The following is a 16,256-nucleotide window of genomic DNA, read 5'->3' as shown; positions in this document are numbered from 1 at the left end:
GATTCTGGCTAATTATCTTTCCCTTGAATGCAAGTAGCAATAAAAACGGCCTAATGCAGGACTAAAGCATTCCTTGCAAGCCTCTAACATCATAACATAACTGAGCTGCTGGTAGCAAGCTAAGCAATACCTTCCCAAAATGAGAAGTACATGTGCTAATCCGCTCAATCAGCGCTCGATCAGGCTCAATCAGGCGAGATATAGAAAAGGTGGAAAGGGTCCAAATGGCTGTCCCTTCCTTTTTAGTGTGGGTCCTTCTGACTATCATAGGATTGCTTGTAAGAGTGGCCAGGGTCAGAGAAAAAACTTTCAACCCTTCTTAGTGTTCTATCCAGAAGCAGGCATTTTCTGTGCCTTTAATTTCAGGCTTTTCCCAGCAGTCTCTGTTCTGCCTATGTAAATTAACAAAAGCAGTGCTTATTCATCACTTACTCTAATGTCCTTACTGTCCAGAAAGCTCTGCCTAAGTATGCTTTTTTTCTTTTTCAGTGAAATTCTAAATGTTTTTTCTGCCCAGTCTATGGCAGTAGAATGCTGCTTATGATGCCACATTTTGTTGAATCACCAAGGTACAACTACAGAGGAATATATGAGTCTGAACGACATGGAACTCTTAGCTAACACATCACAATGTGTGATGCTTGCCAACCAAGCACTAGATTCTGGAGCGCTGATGATCAGAACATTCTGCTCCTGAAGGAAAGGAAAGACAGCTTGATGGAAAATAAAGTCTCAGTTTATAGTAACGCTCTCTCTCTCCCAATATCTATCTATCTATCTATCTATCTATCTATCTATCTATCTATCTATCTATCTATCTATCTATCTATCTATCTATCTATCTATCTATCTATCTATCTATCTATCTATCTATCTATCTATCTATCTATCTATCTATCTATCTATCTATCTATCTATCTATCTTTATATATGGATACCTGCGTACACATACATATAGATATGCCATGCATTCCTTTAGATTTGTTCCAACCTCTTACCATTTATTTGAGAATCCCTACTTTTCAAGTGACTGCAAATGAAGTCATTTCCGGCACTTTTTGGCCGGTGCAAGGTAACAAAAACACATGACAACTTTTAATAAAAATCATTGGTCTCTTTGTTAACGCGCACTGTCAAACATGGGGCTTTCACACGTCAGGTAAACATGTTAACCAATACACAACAGAAGCAGATGTAGATTGCTTATCAATGCCGGGATAGAACAGTTGTGAATTGAGTAGAAGAAGGGCCCCTGAATTGATACTTATTATATACAGCCTGTAAGATAATGAAAAATGCAGGCTAGGAAAGGAGATGCAAATATCAATGTATTAGAAAAATACATAAAGAGGAGTGATTTGCTTTTATTCATTCAAGGCTAGAAAAAATCAACATACTATTGCAAGCATTCATACACCACCAAATAGAAATAAACAATTCTGACATTAAACTTAAAGGTGACGATGCATTTGTATCATCACCTTGAGAAGGGTCACCGAGGAATTGAGCCCAGGGCTTCTGCACTTAAACACCAGAAACACTCCACTAAACTAAGATGCCTGTTGGTGCCAACAATTCCCAAAGTTAATGCGTGTTCTAGGTGAGCAATGAACAGAATGCAGGGCTCTTTTCAAAGCGAGGTCTGTGAATCAACAGATACATCCACATGCCAATTACTTTAGTGTTTTTAAGAGAATTCACTTTCTTGGAACGAGTCTGCATGAAACCATCTTCAGGGCCTGGACAATTTCATGGCAAAACGGCACCTCTCAACATTGCAGCCAAGACAATATAACAACTGTTTCTGCCCGGTTTCGAACCGGGGACCTTTCGCGTGTGAGGCGAACGTGATAACCACTACACTACAGAAACAGATGTCTACAGTTGATTCTTCTGTGATGAAACTTCTCAAAACAGGCTATTCCAAGGGCCTCTGGTTTTAGATTTCTTTCATGCAACCTTCCCAGACAGCCCTAGCTGAACGCTTGTATATGCCATGCAAGTTCAGCATTTTTGCAAAATGCTTAAAGAGAAATGTTTCCTATTTGCTCAGGCAGGGCAAGGTTAAAAGCATGAGACTCTAGCAAATATTCATCCACTACTGCAAAGAGAAAATTGATATTGGCTTTGAAATGCATACTGCAATACTACTTTAAAAAAGCACCAATGAAAGGGCTCGTCCGGGATTTGAACCCGGGACCTCTCGCACCCAAAGCGAGAATCATACCCCTAGACCAACGAGCCTTCGAAAGGCCCGCACCTCTGAAAAGCTAATACCAGCTCTAAGCACGCAATGAAGATCATGCTGGGGACTTTTTCATGCTTGGTCTGTGAATATACATGAAATTCAGTGTCAACTTACCCTTTCTCAAATGATATCACTATCATTTATAAGTGTCCCCTTTTATTTTGTCCCAGCATTGGACACGTCTTACAGAAAGTCAGCACTTATTTATCTATTTCTGCATTGGCTAGACCCTAAAGAGAAAGAATAAAAAGCTGTTCATAGCAACATAAGAAACACATGTTGCATTTTCTCTTAAATGCTTATTCCCTTTGTGCAAATCGGAATGCCAAGGTGAATAAATGGGCCACAGATTCTGGCTAATTATCTTTCCCTTGAATGCAAGTAGCAATAAAAACGGCCTAATGCAGGACTAAAGCATTCCATGCAAGCCTCTAACATCATAACATAACTGAGCTGCTGGTAGCAAGCTAAGCAATACCTTCCCAAAATGAGAAGTACATGTGCTAATCCGCTCAATCAGCGCTCGATCAGGCTCGATCAGGCGAGATATAGAAAAGGTGGAAAGGGTCCAAATGGCTGTCCCTTCCTTTTTAGGGTGGGTCCTTCTGACTATCATAGGATTGCTTGTAAGAGTGGCCAGGGTCAGAGAAAAAACTTTCAACCCTTCTTAGTGTTCTATCCAGAAGCAGGCATTTTCTGTGCCTTTAATTTCAGGCTTTTCCCAGCAGTCTCTGTTCTGCCTATGTAAATTAACAAAAGCAGTGCTTATTCATCACTTACTCTAATGTCCTTACTGTCCAGAAAGCTCTGCCTAAGTATGCTTTTTTTCTTTTTCAGTGAAATTCTAAATGTTTTTTCTGCCCAGTCTATGGCAATAGAATGCTGCTTATGATGCCACATTTTGTTGAATCACCAAGGTACAACTACAGAGGAATATATGAGTCTGAACGACATGGAACTCTTAGCTAACACATCACAATGTGTGATGCTTGCCAACCAAGCACTAGATTCTGGAGCGCTGATGATCAGAACATTCTGCTCCTGAAGGAAAGGAAAGACAGCTTGATGGAAAATAAAGTCTCAGTTTATAGTAACGCTCTCTCTCTCTCCCAATATCTATCTATCTATCTATCTATCTATCTATCTATCTATCTATCTATCTATCTATCTATCTATCTATCTATCTATCTATCTATCTATCTATCTATCTATCTATCTATCTATCTATCTATCTATCTATCTATCTATCTATCTATCTATCTATCTATCTATCTATCTATCTATCTATCTATCTATCTATCTATCTATCTATCTATCTATCTATCTATCTATCTTTATATATGGATACCTGCGTACACATACATATAGATATGCCATGCATTCCTTTAGATTTGTTCCAACCTCTTACCATTTATTTGAGAATCCCTACTTTTCAAGTGACTGCAAATGAAGTCATTTCCGGCACTTTTTGGCCGGTGCAAGGTAACAAAAACACATGACAACTTTTAATAAAAATCATTGGTCTCTTTGTTAACGCGCACTGTCAAACATGGGGCTTTCACACGTCAGGTAAACATGATAACCAATACACAACAGAAGCAGATGTAGATTGCTTATCAATGCCGGGATAGAACAGTTGTGAATTGAGTAGAAGAAGGGCCCCTGAATTGATACCTATTATATACAGCCTGTAAGATAATGAAAAATGCAGGCTAGGAAAGGAGATGCAAATATCAATGTATTAGAAAAATACATAAAGAGGAGTGATTTGCTTTTATTCATTCAAGGCTAGAAAAAATCAACATACTATTGCAAGCATTCATACACCACCAAATAGAAATAAACAATTCTGACATTAAACGTAAAGGTGACGATGCATTTGTATCATCACCTTGAGAAGGGTCACCGAGGAATTGAGCCCAGGGCTTCTGCACTTAAACACCAGAAACACTCCACTAAACTAAGATGCCTGTTGGTGCCAACAATTCCCAAAGTTAATGCGTGTTCTAGGTGAGCAATGAACAGAATGCAGGGCTCTTTTCAAAGCGAGGTCTGTGAATCAACAGATACATCCACATGCCAATTACTTTAGTGTTTTTAAGAGAATTCACTTTCTTGGAACGAGTCTGCATGAAACCATCTTCAGGGCCTGGACAATTTCATGGCAAAACGGCACCTCTCAACATTGCAGCCAAGACAATATAACAACTGTTTCTGCCCGGTTTCGAACCGGGGACCTTTCGCGTGTGAGGCGAACGTGATAACCAATACACTACAGAAACAGACAGATGTCTACAGTTGATTCTTCTGTGATGAAACTTCTCAAAACAGGCTATTCCAAGGGCCTCTGGTTTTAGATTTCTTTCATGCAACCTTCCCAGACAGCCCTAGCTGAACGCTTGTATATGCCATGCAAGTTCAGCATTTTTGCAAAATGCTTAAAGAGAAATGTTTCCTATTTGCTCAGGCAGGGCAAGGTTAAAAGCATGAGACTCTAGCAAATATTCATCCACTACTGCAAAGAGAAAATTGATATTGGCTTTGAAATGCATACTGCAATACTACTTTAAAAAAGCACCAATGAAAGGGCTCGTCCGGGATTTGAACCCGGGACCTCTCGCACCCAAAGCGAGAATCATACCCCTAGACCAACGAGCCTTCGAAAGGCCCGCACCTCTGAAAAGCTAATACCAGCTCTAAGCACGCAATGAAGATCATGCTGGGGACTTTTTCATGCTTGGTCTGTGAATATACATGAAATTCAGTGTCAACTTACCCTTTCTCAAATGATATCACTATCATTTATAAGTGTCCCCTTTTATTTTGTCCCAGCATTGGACACGTCTTACAGAAAGTCAGCACTTATTTATCTATTTCTGCATTGGCTAGACCCTAAAGAGAAAGAATAAAAAGCTGTTCATAGCAACATAAGAAACACATGTTGCATTTTCTCTCAAATGCTTATTCCCTTTGTGCAAATCGGAATGCCAAGGTGAATAACTGGGCCACAGATTCTGGCTAATTATCTTTCCCTTGAATGCAAGTAGCAATAAAAACGGCCTAATGCAGGACTAAAGCATTCCTTGCAAGCCTCTAACATCATAACATAACTGAGCTGCTGGTAGCAAGCTAAGCAATACCTTCCCAAAATGAGAAGTACATGTGCTAATCCGCTCAATCAGCGCTCGATCAGGTTGCGATCAGGCGAGATATAGAAAAGGTGGAAAGGGTCCAAATGGCTGTCCCTTCCTTTTCAGGGTGGGTCCTTCTGATTATCATAGGATTGTTTGTAAGAGTGGCCAGGGTCAGAGAAAAAACTTTCAACCCTTCTTAGTGTTCTATCCAGAAGCAGGCATTTTCTGTGCCTTTAATTTCAGGCTTTTCCCAGCAGTCTCTGTTCTGCCTATGTAAATTAACAAAAGCAGTGCTTATTCATCACTTACTCTAATGTCCTTACTGTCCAGAAAGCTCTGCCTAAGTATGCTTTTTTTCTTTTTCAGTGAAATTCTAAATGTTTTTACTGCCCAGTCTATGGCAGTAGAATGCTGCTTATGATGCCACATTTTGTTGAATCACCAAGGTACAACTACAGAGGAATATATGAGTCTGAACGACATGGAACTCTTAGCTAACACATCACAATGTGTGATGCTTGCCAACCAAGCACTAGATTCTGGAGCGCTGATGATCAGAACATTCTGCTCCTGAAGGAAAGGAAAGACAGCTTGATGGAAAATAAAGTCTCAGTTTATAGTAACGCTCTCTCTCTCCCAATATCTATCTATCTATCTATCTATCTATCTATCTATCTATCTATCTATCTATCTATCTATCTATCTATCTATCTATCTATCTATCTATCTATCTATCTATCTATCTATCTATCTATCTATCTATCTATCTATCTATCTATCTATCTATCTATCTATCTATCTATCTATCTTTATATATGGATACCTGCGTACACATACATATAGATATGCCATGCATTCCTTTAGATTTGTTCCAACCTCTTACCATTTATTTGAGAATCCCTACTTTTCAAGTGACTGCAAATGAAGTCATTTCCGGCACTTTTTGGCCGGTGCAAGGTAACAAAAACACATGACAACTTTTAATAAAAATCATTGGTCTCTTTGTTAACGCGCACTGTCAAACATGGGGCTTTCACACGTCAGGTAAACATGTTAACCAATACACAACAGAAGCAGATGTAGATTGCTTATCAATGCCGGGATAGAACAGTTGTGAATTGAGTAGAAGAAGGGCCCCTGAATTGATACTTATTATATACAGTCTGTAAGATAATGAAAAATGCAGGCTAGGAAAGGAGATGCAAATATCAATGTATTAGAAAAATACATAAAGAGGAGTGATTTGCTTTTATTCATTCAAGGCTAGAAAAAATCAACATACTATTGCAAGCATTCATACACCACCAAATAGAAATAAACAATTCTGACATTAAACTTAAAGGTGACGATGCATTTGTATCATCACCTTGAGAAGGGTCACCGAGGTATTGAGCCCAGGGCTTCTGCACTTAAACACCAGAAACACTCCACTAAACTAAGATGCCTGTTGGTGCCAACAATTCCCAAAGTTAATGCGTGTTCTAGGTGAGCAATGAACAGAATGCAGGGCTCTTTTCAAAGCGAGGTCTGTGAATCAACAGATACATCCACATGCCAATTACTTTAGTGTTTTTAAGAGAATTCACTTTCTTGGAACGAGTCTGCATGAAACCATCTTCAGGGCCTGGACAATTTCATGGCAAAACGGCACCTCTCAACATTGCAGCCAAGACAATATAACAACTGTTTCTGCCCGGTTTCGAACCGGGGACCTTTCGCGTGTGAGGCGAACGTGATAACCACTACACTACAGAAACAGATGTCTACAGTTGATTCTTCTGTGATGAAACTTCTCAAAACAGGCTATTCCAAGGGCCTCTGGTTTTAGATTTCTTTCATGCAACCTTCCCAGACAGCCCTAGCTGAACGCTTGTATATGCCATGCAAGTTCAGCATTTTTGCAAAATGCTTAAAGAGAAATGTTTCCTATTTGCTCAGGCAGGGCAAGGTTAAAAGCATGAGACTCTAGCAAATATTCATCCACTACTGCAAAGAGAAAATTGATATTGGCTTTGAAATGCATACTGCAATACTACTTTAAAAAAGCACCAATGAAAGGGCTCGTCCGGGATTTGAACCCGGGACCTCTCGCACCCAAAGCGAGAATCATACCCCTAGACCAACGAGCCTTCGAAAGGCTCGCACCTCTGAAAAGCTAATACCAGCTCTAAGCACGCAATGAAGATCATGCTGGGGACTTTTTCATGCTTGGTCTGTGAATATACATGAAATTCAGTGTCAACTTACCCTTTCTCAAATGATATCACTATCATTTATAAGTGTCCCCTTTTATTTTGTCCCAGCATTGGACACGTCTTACAGAAAGTCAGCACTTATTTATCTATTTCTGCATTGGCTAGACCCTAAAGAGAAAGGATAAAAAGCTGTTCATAGCAACATAAGAAACACATGTTGCATTTTCTCTCAAATGCTTATTCCCTTTGTGCAAATCGGAATGCCAAGATGAATAACTGGGCCACAGATTCTGGCTAATTATCTTTCCCTTGAATGCAAGTAGCAATAAAAACGGCCTAATGCAGGACTAAAGCATTCCTTGCAAGCCTCTAACATCATAACATAACTGAGCTGCTGGTAGCAAGCTAAGCAATACCTTCCCAAAATGAGAAGTACATGTGCTAATCCGCTCAATCAGCGCTCGATCAGGCTCGATCAGGCGAGATATAGAAAAGGTGGAAAGGGTCCAAATGGCTGTCCCTTCCTTTTTAGTGTGGGTCCTTCTGACTATCATAGGATTGCTTGTAAGAGTGGCCAGGGTCAGAGAAAAAACTTTCAACCCTTCTTAGTGTTCTATCCAGAAGCAGGCATTTTCTGTGCCTTTAATTTCAGGCTTTTCCCAGCAGTCTCTGTTCTGCCTATGTAAATTAACAAAAGCAGTGCTTATTCATCACTTACTCTAATGTCCTTACTGTCCAGAAAGCTCTGCCTAAGTATGCTTTTTTTCTTTTTCAGTGAAATTCTAAATGTTTTTTCCGCCCAGTCTATGGCAGTAGAATGCTGCTTATGATGCCACATTTTGTTGAATCACCAAGGTACAACTACAGAGGAATATATGAGTCTGAACGACATGGAACTCTTAGCTAACACATCACAATGTGTGATGCTTGCCAACCAAGCACTAGATTCTGGAGCGCTGATGATCAGAACATTCTGCTCCTGAAGGAAAGGAAAGACAGCTTGATGGAAAATAAAGTCTCAGTTTATAGTAACGCTCTCTCTCTCCCAATATCTATCTATCTATCTATCTATCTATCTATCTATCTATCTATCTATCTATCTATCTATCTATCTATCTATCTATCTATCTATCTATCTATCTATCTATCTATCTATCTATCTATCTATCTATCTATCTATCTATCTATCTATCTATCTATCTATCTATCTATCTATCTATCTATCTATCTATCTTTATATATGGATACCTGCGTACACATACATATAGATATGCCATGCATTCCTTTAGATTTGTTCCAACCTCTTACCATTTATTTGAGAATCTCTACTTTTCAAGTGACTGCAAATGAAGTCATTTCCGGCACTTTTTGGCCGGTGCAAGGTAACAAAAACACATGACAACTTTTAATAAAAATCATTGGTCTCTTTGTTAACGCGCACTGTCAAACATGGGGCTTTCACACGTCAGGTAAACATGATAACCAATACACAACAGAAGCAGATGTAGATTGCTTATCAATGCCGGGATAGAACAGTTGTGAATTGAGTAGAAGAAGGGCCCCTGAATTGATACTTATTATATACAGCCTGTAAGATAATGAAAAATGCAGGCTAGGAAAGGAGATGCAAATATCAATGTATTAGAAAAATACATAAAGAGGAGTGATTTGCTTTTATTCATTCAAGGCTAGAAAAAATCAACATACTATTGCAAGCATTCATACACCACCAAATAGAAATAAACAATTCTGACATTAAACGTAAAGGTGACGATGCATTTGTATCATCACCTTGAGAAGGGTCACCGAGGAATTGAGCCCAGGGCTTCTGCACTTAAACACCAGAAACACTCCACTAAACTAAGATGCCTGTTGGTGCCAACAATTCCCAAAGTTAATGCGTGTTCTAGGTGAGCAATGAACAGAATGCAGGGCTCTTTTCAAAGCGAGGTCTGTGAATCAACAGATACATCCACATGCCAATTACTTTAGTGTTTTTAGGAGAATTCACTTTCTTGGAACGAGTCTGCATGAAACCATCTTCAGGGCCTGGACAATTTCATGGCAAAACGGCACCTCTCAACATTGCAGCCAAGACAATATAACAACTTTTTCTGCCCGGTTTCGAACCGGGGACCTTTCGCGTGTGAGGCGAACGTGATAACCACTACACTACAGAAACAGATGTCTACAGTTGATTCTTCTGTGATGAAATTTCTCAAAACAGGCTATTCCAAGGGCCTCTGGTTTTAGATTTCTTTCATGCAACCTTCCCAGACAGGCCTAGCTGAACGCTTGTATATGCCATGCAAGTTCAGCATTTTTGCAAAATGCTTAAAGAGAAATGTTTCCTAGTTGCTCAGGCAGGGCAAGGTTAAAAGCATGAGACTCTAGCAAATATTCATCCACTACTGCAAAGAGAAAATTGATATTGGCTTTGAAATGCATACTGCAATACTACTTTAAAAAAGCACCAATGAAAGGGCTCGTCCGGGATTTGAACCCGGGACCTCTCGCACCCAAAGCGAGAATCATACCCCTAGACCAACGAGCCTTCGAAAGGCCCGTACCTCTGAAAAGCTAATACCAGCTCTAAGCACGCAATGAAGATCATGCTGGGGACTTTTTCATGCTTGGTCTGTGAATATACATGAAATTCAGTGTCAACTTACCCTTTCTCAAATGATATCACTATCATTTATAAGTGTCCCCTTTTATTTTGTCCCAGCATTGGACACGTCTTACAGAAAGTCAGCACTTATTTATCTATTTCTGCATTGGCTAGACCCTAAAGAGAAAGAATAAAAAGCTGTTCATAGCAACATAAGAAACACATGTTGCATTTTCTCTCAAATGCTTATTCCCTTTGTGCAAATCGGAATGCCAAGGTGAATAACTGGGCCACAGATTCTGGCTAATTATCTTTCCCTTGAATGCAAGTAGCAATAAAAACGGCCTAATGCAGGACTAAAGCATTCCTTGCAAGCCTCTAACATCATAACATAACTGAGCTGCTGGTAGCAAGCTAAGCAATACCTTCCCAAAATGAGAAGTACATGTGCTAATCCGCTCAATCAGCGCTCGATCAGGTTGCGATCAGGCGAGATATAGAAAAGGTGGAAAGGGTCCAAATGGCCGTCCCTTCCTTTTCAGGGTGGGTCCTTCTGACTATCATAGGATTGCTTGTAAGAGTGGCCAGGGTCAGAGAAAAAACTTTCAACCCTTCTTAGTGTTCTATCCAGAAGCAGGCATTTTCTGTGCCTTTAATTTCAGGCTTTTCCCAGCAGTCTCTGTTCTGCCTATGTAAATTAACAAAATCAGTGCTTATTCATCACTTACTCTAATGTCCTTACTGTCCAGAAAGCTCTGCCTAAGTATGCTTTTTTTCTTTTTCAGTGAAATTCTAAATGTTTTTTCTGCACAGTCTATGGCAGTAGAATGCTGCTTATGATGCCACATTTTGTTGAATCACCAAGGTACAATTACAGAGGAATATATGAGTCTGAACGACATGGAACTCTTAGCTAACACATCACAATGTGTGATGCTTGCCAACCAAGCACTAGATTCTGGAGCGCTGATGATCAGAACATTCTGCTCCTGAAGGAAAGGAAAGACAGCTTGATGGAAAATAAAGTCTCAGTTTATAGTAACGCTCTCTCTCTCTCCCAATATCTATCTATCTATCTATCTATCTATCTATCTATCTATCTATCTATCTATCTATCTATCTATCTATCTATCTATCTATCTATCTATCTATCTATCTATCTATCTATCTATCTATCTATCTATCTATCTATCTATCTATCTATCTATCTATCTATCTTTATATATGGATACCTGCGTACACATACATATAGATATGCCATGCATTCCTTTAGATTTGTTCCAACCTCTTACCATTTATTTGAGAATCCCTACTTTTCAAGTGACTGCAAATGAAGTCATTTCCGGCACTTTTTGGCCGGTGCAAGGTAACAAAAACACATGACAACTTTTAATAAAAATCATTGGTCTCTTTGTTAACGCGCACTGTCAAACATGGGGCTTTCACACGTCAGGTAAACATGATAACCAATACACAACAGAAGCAGATGTAGATTGCTTATCAATGCCGGGATAGAACAGTTGTGAATTGAGTAGAAGAAGGGCCCCTGAATTGATACCTATTATATACAGCCTGTAAGATAATGAAAAATGCAGGCTAGGAAAGGAGATGCAAATATCAATGTATTAGAAAAATACATAAAGAGGAGTGATTTGCTTTTATTCATTCAAGGCTAGAAAAAATCAACATACTATTGCAAGCATTCATACACCACCAAATAGAAATAAACAATTCTGACATTAAACGTAAAGGTGGCGATGCATTTGTATCATCACCTTGAGAAGGGTCACCGAGGAATTGAGCCCAGGGCTTCTGCACTTAAACACCAGAAACACTCCACTAAACTAAGATGCCTGTTGGTGCCAACAATTCCCAAAGTTAATGCGTGTTCTAGGTGAGCAATGAACAGAATGCAGGGCTCTTTTCAAAGCGAGGTCTGTGAATCAACAGATACATCCACATGCCAATTACTTTAGTGTTTTTAAGAGAATTCACTTTCTTGGAACGAGTCTGCATGAAACCATCTTCAGGGCCTGGACAATTTCATGGCAAAACGGCACCTCTCAACATTGCAGCCAAGACAATATAACAACTGTTTCTGCCCGGTTTCGAACCGGGGACCTTTCGCGTGTGAGGCGAACGTGATAACCACTACACTACAGAAACAGATGTCTACAGTTGATTCTTCTGTGATGAAACTTCTCAAAACAGGCTATTCCAAGGGCCTCTGGTTTTAGATTTCTTTCATGCAACCTTCCCAGACAGCCCTAGCTGAACGCTTGTATATGCCATGCAAGTTCAGCATTTTTGCAAAATGCTTAAAGAGAAATGTTTCCTATTTGCTCAGGCAGGGCAAGGTTAAAAGCATGAGACTCTAGCAAATATTCATCCACTACTGCAAAGAGAAAATTGATATTGGCTTTGAAATAAATACTGCAATACTACTTTAAAAAAGCACCAATGAAAGGGCTCGTCCGGGATTTGAACCCGGGACCTCTCGCACCCAAAGCGAGAATCATACCCCTAGACCAACGAGCCTTCGAAAGGCCCGCACCTCTGAAAAGCTAATACCAGCTCTAAGCACGCAATGAAGATCATGCTGGGGACTTTTTCATGCTTGGTCTGTGAATATACATGAAATTCAGTGTCAACTTACCCTTTCTCAAATGATATCACTATCATTTATAAGTGTCCCCTTTTATTTTGTCCCAGCATTGGACACGTCTTACAGAAAGTCAGCACTTATTTATCTATTTCTGCATTGGCTAGACCCTAAAGAGAAAGAATAAAAAGCTGTTCATAGCAACATAAGAAACACATGTTGCATTTTCTCTCAAATGCTTATTCCCTTTGTGCAAATCGGAATGCCAAGGTGAATAACTGGGCCACAGATTCTGGCTAATTATCTTTCCCTTGAATGCAAGTAGCAATAAAAACGGCCTAATGCAGGACTAAAGCATTCCTTGCAAGCCTCTAACATCATAACATAACTGAGCTGCTGGTAGCAAGCTAAGCAATACCTTCCCAAAATGAGAAGTACATGTGCTAATCCGCTCAATCAGCGCTCGATCAGGTTGCGATCAGGCGAGATATAGAAAAGGTGGAAAGGGTCCAAATGGCTGTCCCTTCCTTTTCAGGGTGGGTCCTTCTGACTATCATAGGATTGCTTGTAAGAGTGGCCAGGGTCAGAGAAAAAACTTTCAACCCTTCTTAGTGTTCTATCCAGAAGCAGGCATTTTCTGTGCCTTTAATTTCAGGCTTTTCCCAGCAGTCTCTGTTCTGCCTATGTAAATTAACAAAAGCAGTGCTTATTCATCACTTACTCTAATGTCCTTACTGTCCAGAAAGCTCTGCCTAAGTATGCTTTTTTTCTTTTTCAGTGAAATTCTAAATGTTTTTTCTGCCCAGTCTATGGCAGTAGAATGCTGCTTATGATGCCACATTTTGTTGAATCACCAAGGTACAACTACAGAGGAATATATGAGTCTGAACGACATGGAACTCTTAGCTAACACATCACAATGTGTGATGCTTGCCAACCAAGCACTAGATTCTGGAGCGCTGATGATCAGAACATTCTGCTCCTGAAGGAAAGGAAAGACAGCTTGATGGAAAATAAAGTCTCAGTTTATAGTAACGCTCTCTCTCTCCCAATATCTATCTATCTATCTATCTATCTATCTATCTATCTATCTATCTATCTATCTATCTATCTATCTATCTATCTATCTATCTATCTATCTATCTATCTATCTATCTATCTATCTATCTATCTATCTATCTATCTATCTATCTATCTATCTATCTATCTTTATATATGGATACCTGCGTACACATACATATAGATATGCCATGCATTCCTTTAGATTTGTTCCAACCTCTTACCATTTATTTGAGAATCCCTACTTTTCAAGTGACTGCAAATGAAGTCATTTCCGGCACTTTTTGGCCGGTGCAAGGTAACAAAAACACATGACAACTTTTAATAAAAATCATTGGTCTCTTTGTTAACGCGCACTGTCAAACATGGGGCTTTCACACGTCAGGTAAACATGATAACCAATACACAACAGAAGCAGATGTAGATTGCTTATCAATGCCGGGATAGAACAGTTGTGAATTGAGTAGAAGAAGGGCCCCTGAATTGATACTTATTATATACAGCCTGTAAGATAATGAAAAATGCAGGCTAGGAAAGGAGATGCAAATATCAATGTATTAGAAAAATACATAAAGAGGAGTGATTTGCTTTTATTCATTCAAGGCTAGAAAAAATCAACATACTATTGCAAGCATTCATACACCACCAAATAGAAATAAACAATTCTGACATTAAACGTAAAGGTGACGATGCATTTGTATCATCACCTTGAGAAGGGTCACCGAGGAATTGAGCCCAGGGCTTCTGCACTTAAACACCAGAAACACTCCACTAAACTAAGATGCCTGTTGGTGCCAACAATTCCCAAAGTTAATGCGTGTTCTAGGTGAGCAATGAACAGAATGCAGGGCTCTTTTCAAAGCGAGGTCTGTGAATCAACAGATACATCCACATGCCAATTACTTTAGTGTTTTTAAGAGAATTCACTTTCTTGGAACGAGTCTGCATGAAACCATCTTCAGGGCCTGGACAATTTCATGGCAAAACGGCACCTCTCAACATTGCAGCCAAGACAATATAACAACTGTTTCTGCCCGGTTTCGAACCGGGGACCTTTCGCGTGTGAGGCGAACGTGATAACCACTACACTACAGAAACAGATGTCTACAGTTGATTCTTCTGTGATGAAACTTCTCAAAACAGGCTATTCCAAGGGCCTCTGGTTTTAGATTTCTTTCATGCAACCTTCCCAGACAGCCCTAGCTGAACGCTTGTATATGCCATGCAAGTTCAGCATTTTTGCAAAATGCTTAAAGAGAAATGTTTCCTATTTGCTCAGGCAGGGCAAGGTTAAAAGCATGAGACTCTAGCAAATATTCATCCACTACTGCAAAGAGAAAATTGATATTGGCTTTGAAATGCATACTGCAATACTACTTTAAAAAAGCACCAATGAAAGGGCTCGTCCGGGATTTGAACCCGGGACCTCTCGCACCCAAAGCGAGAATCATACCCCTAGACCAACGAGCCTTCGAAAGGCCCGCACCTCTGAAAAGCTAATACCAGCTCTAAGCACGCAATGAAGATCATGCTGGGGACTTTTTCATGCTTGGTCTGTGAATATACATGAAATTCAGTGTCAACTTACCCTTTCTCAAATGATATCACTATCATTTATAAGTGTCCCCTTTTATTTTGTCCCAGCATTGGACACGTCTTACAGAAAGTCAGCACTTATTTATCTATTTCTGCATTGGCTAGACCCTAAAGAGAAAGGATAAAAAGCTGTTCATAGCAACATAAGAAACACATGTTGCATTTTCTCTCAAATGCTTATTCCCTTTGTGCAAATCGGAATGCCAAGATGAATAACTGGGCCACAGATTCTGGCTAATTATCTTTCCCTTGAATGCAAGTAGCAATAAAAACGGCCTAATGCAGGACTAAAGCATTCCTTGCAAGCCTCTAACATCATAACATAACTGAGCTGCTGGTAGCAAGCTAAGCAATACCTTCCCAAAATGAGAAGTACATGTGCTAATCCGCTCAATCAGCGCTCGATCAGGCTCGATCAGGCGAGATATAGAAAAGGTGGAAAGGGTCCAAATGGCTGTCCCTTCCTTTTTAGTGTGGGTCCTTCTGACTATCATAGGATTGCTTGTAAGAGTGGCCAGGGTCAGAGAAAAAACTTTCAACCCTTCTTAGTGTTCTATCCAGAAGCAGGCATTTTCTGTGCCTTTAATTTCAGGCTTTTCCCAGCAGTCTCTGTTCTGCCTATGTAAATTAACAAAAGCAGTGCTTATTCATCACTTACTCTAATGTCCTTACTGTCCAGAAAGCTCTGCCTAAGTATGCTTTTTTTCTTTTTCAGTGAAATTCTAAATGTTTTTTCCGCCCAGTCTATGGCAGTAGAATGCTGCTTATGATGCCACATTTTGTTGAATCACCAAGGTACAACTACAGAGGA

General features: G+C 39.7%; 12 non-coding genes across 12 annotated transcripts; all 12 read right to left on the bottom strand.

Annotated features, from left to right (window-relative positions):
• Nucleotides 1-1,799: 1,799 nt before the first annotated feature.
• On the bottom strand, nucleotides 1,800-1,872 carry TRNAV-CAC (transfer RNA valine (anticodon CAC)). Its single transcript has one exon. It is a non-coding gene; the product is annotated as a tRNA-Val (tRNA).
• A 300-nt stretch (nucleotides 1,873-2,172) lies between these two features.
• Nucleotides 2,173-2,244, bottom strand: TRNAP-UGG (transfer RNA proline (anticodon UGG)). The gene has a single exon. It is a non-coding gene; the product is annotated as a tRNA-Pro (tRNA).
• Nucleotides 2,245-4,457: 2,213 nt separating this feature from the next.
• TRNAV-CAC (transfer RNA valine (anticodon CAC)) lies at nucleotides 4,458-4,530 on the bottom strand. Its single transcript has one exon. It is a non-coding gene; the product is annotated as a tRNA-Val (tRNA).
• Nucleotides 4,531-4,834: 304 nt separating this feature from the next.
• On the bottom strand, nucleotides 4,835-4,906 carry TRNAP-UGG (transfer RNA proline (anticodon UGG)). Its single transcript has one exon. It is a non-coding gene; the product is annotated as a tRNA-Pro (tRNA).
• A 2,160-nt stretch (nucleotides 4,907-7,066) lies between these two features.
• TRNAV-CAC (transfer RNA valine (anticodon CAC)) lies at nucleotides 7,067-7,139 on the bottom strand. The gene has a single exon. It is a non-coding gene; the product is annotated as a tRNA-Val (tRNA).
• A 300-nt stretch (nucleotides 7,140-7,439) lies between these two features.
• On the bottom strand, nucleotides 7,440-7,511 carry TRNAP-UGG (transfer RNA proline (anticodon UGG)). The gene has a single exon. It is a non-coding gene; the product is annotated as a tRNA-Pro (tRNA).
• A 2,175-nt stretch (nucleotides 7,512-9,686) lies between these two features.
• On the bottom strand, nucleotides 9,687-9,759 carry TRNAV-CAC (transfer RNA valine (anticodon CAC)). The gene has a single exon. It is a non-coding gene; the product is annotated as a tRNA-Val (tRNA).
• Nucleotides 9,760-10,059: 300 nt separating this feature from the next.
• On the bottom strand, nucleotides 10,060-10,131 carry TRNAP-UGG (transfer RNA proline (anticodon UGG)). The gene has a single exon. It is a non-coding gene; the product is annotated as a tRNA-Pro (tRNA).
• Nucleotides 10,132-12,281: 2,150 nt separating this feature from the next.
• TRNAV-CAC (transfer RNA valine (anticodon CAC)) lies at nucleotides 12,282-12,354 on the bottom strand. The gene has a single exon. It is a non-coding gene; the product is annotated as a tRNA-Val (tRNA).
• A 300-nt stretch (nucleotides 12,355-12,654) lies between these two features.
• TRNAP-UGG (transfer RNA proline (anticodon UGG)) lies at nucleotides 12,655-12,726 on the bottom strand. Its single transcript has one exon. It is a non-coding gene; the product is annotated as a tRNA-Pro (tRNA).
• A 2,148-nt stretch (nucleotides 12,727-14,874) lies between these two features.
• On the bottom strand, nucleotides 14,875-14,947 carry TRNAV-CAC (transfer RNA valine (anticodon CAC)). The gene has a single exon. It is a non-coding gene; the product is annotated as a tRNA-Val (tRNA).
• Nucleotides 14,948-15,247: 300 nt separating this feature from the next.
• TRNAP-UGG (transfer RNA proline (anticodon UGG)) lies at nucleotides 15,248-15,319 on the bottom strand. Its single transcript has one exon. It is a non-coding gene; the product is annotated as a tRNA-Pro (tRNA).
• Nucleotides 15,320-16,256: the final 937 nt, after the last annotated feature.

The sequence above is a fragment of the Lissotriton vulgaris genome, unplaced genomic scaffold, assembly GCF_964263255.1.
Source record: "Lissotriton vulgaris unplaced genomic scaffold, aLisVul1.2 SCAFFOLD_595, whole genome shotgun sequence".
Lineage (NCBI taxonomy): Eukaryota > Metazoa > Chordata > Amphibia > Caudata > Salamandridae > Lissotriton > Lissotriton vulgaris.
Note: the sequence above shows the minus strand (reverse complement) of the source record. Positions and strands in the feature narration are given on the sequence as shown.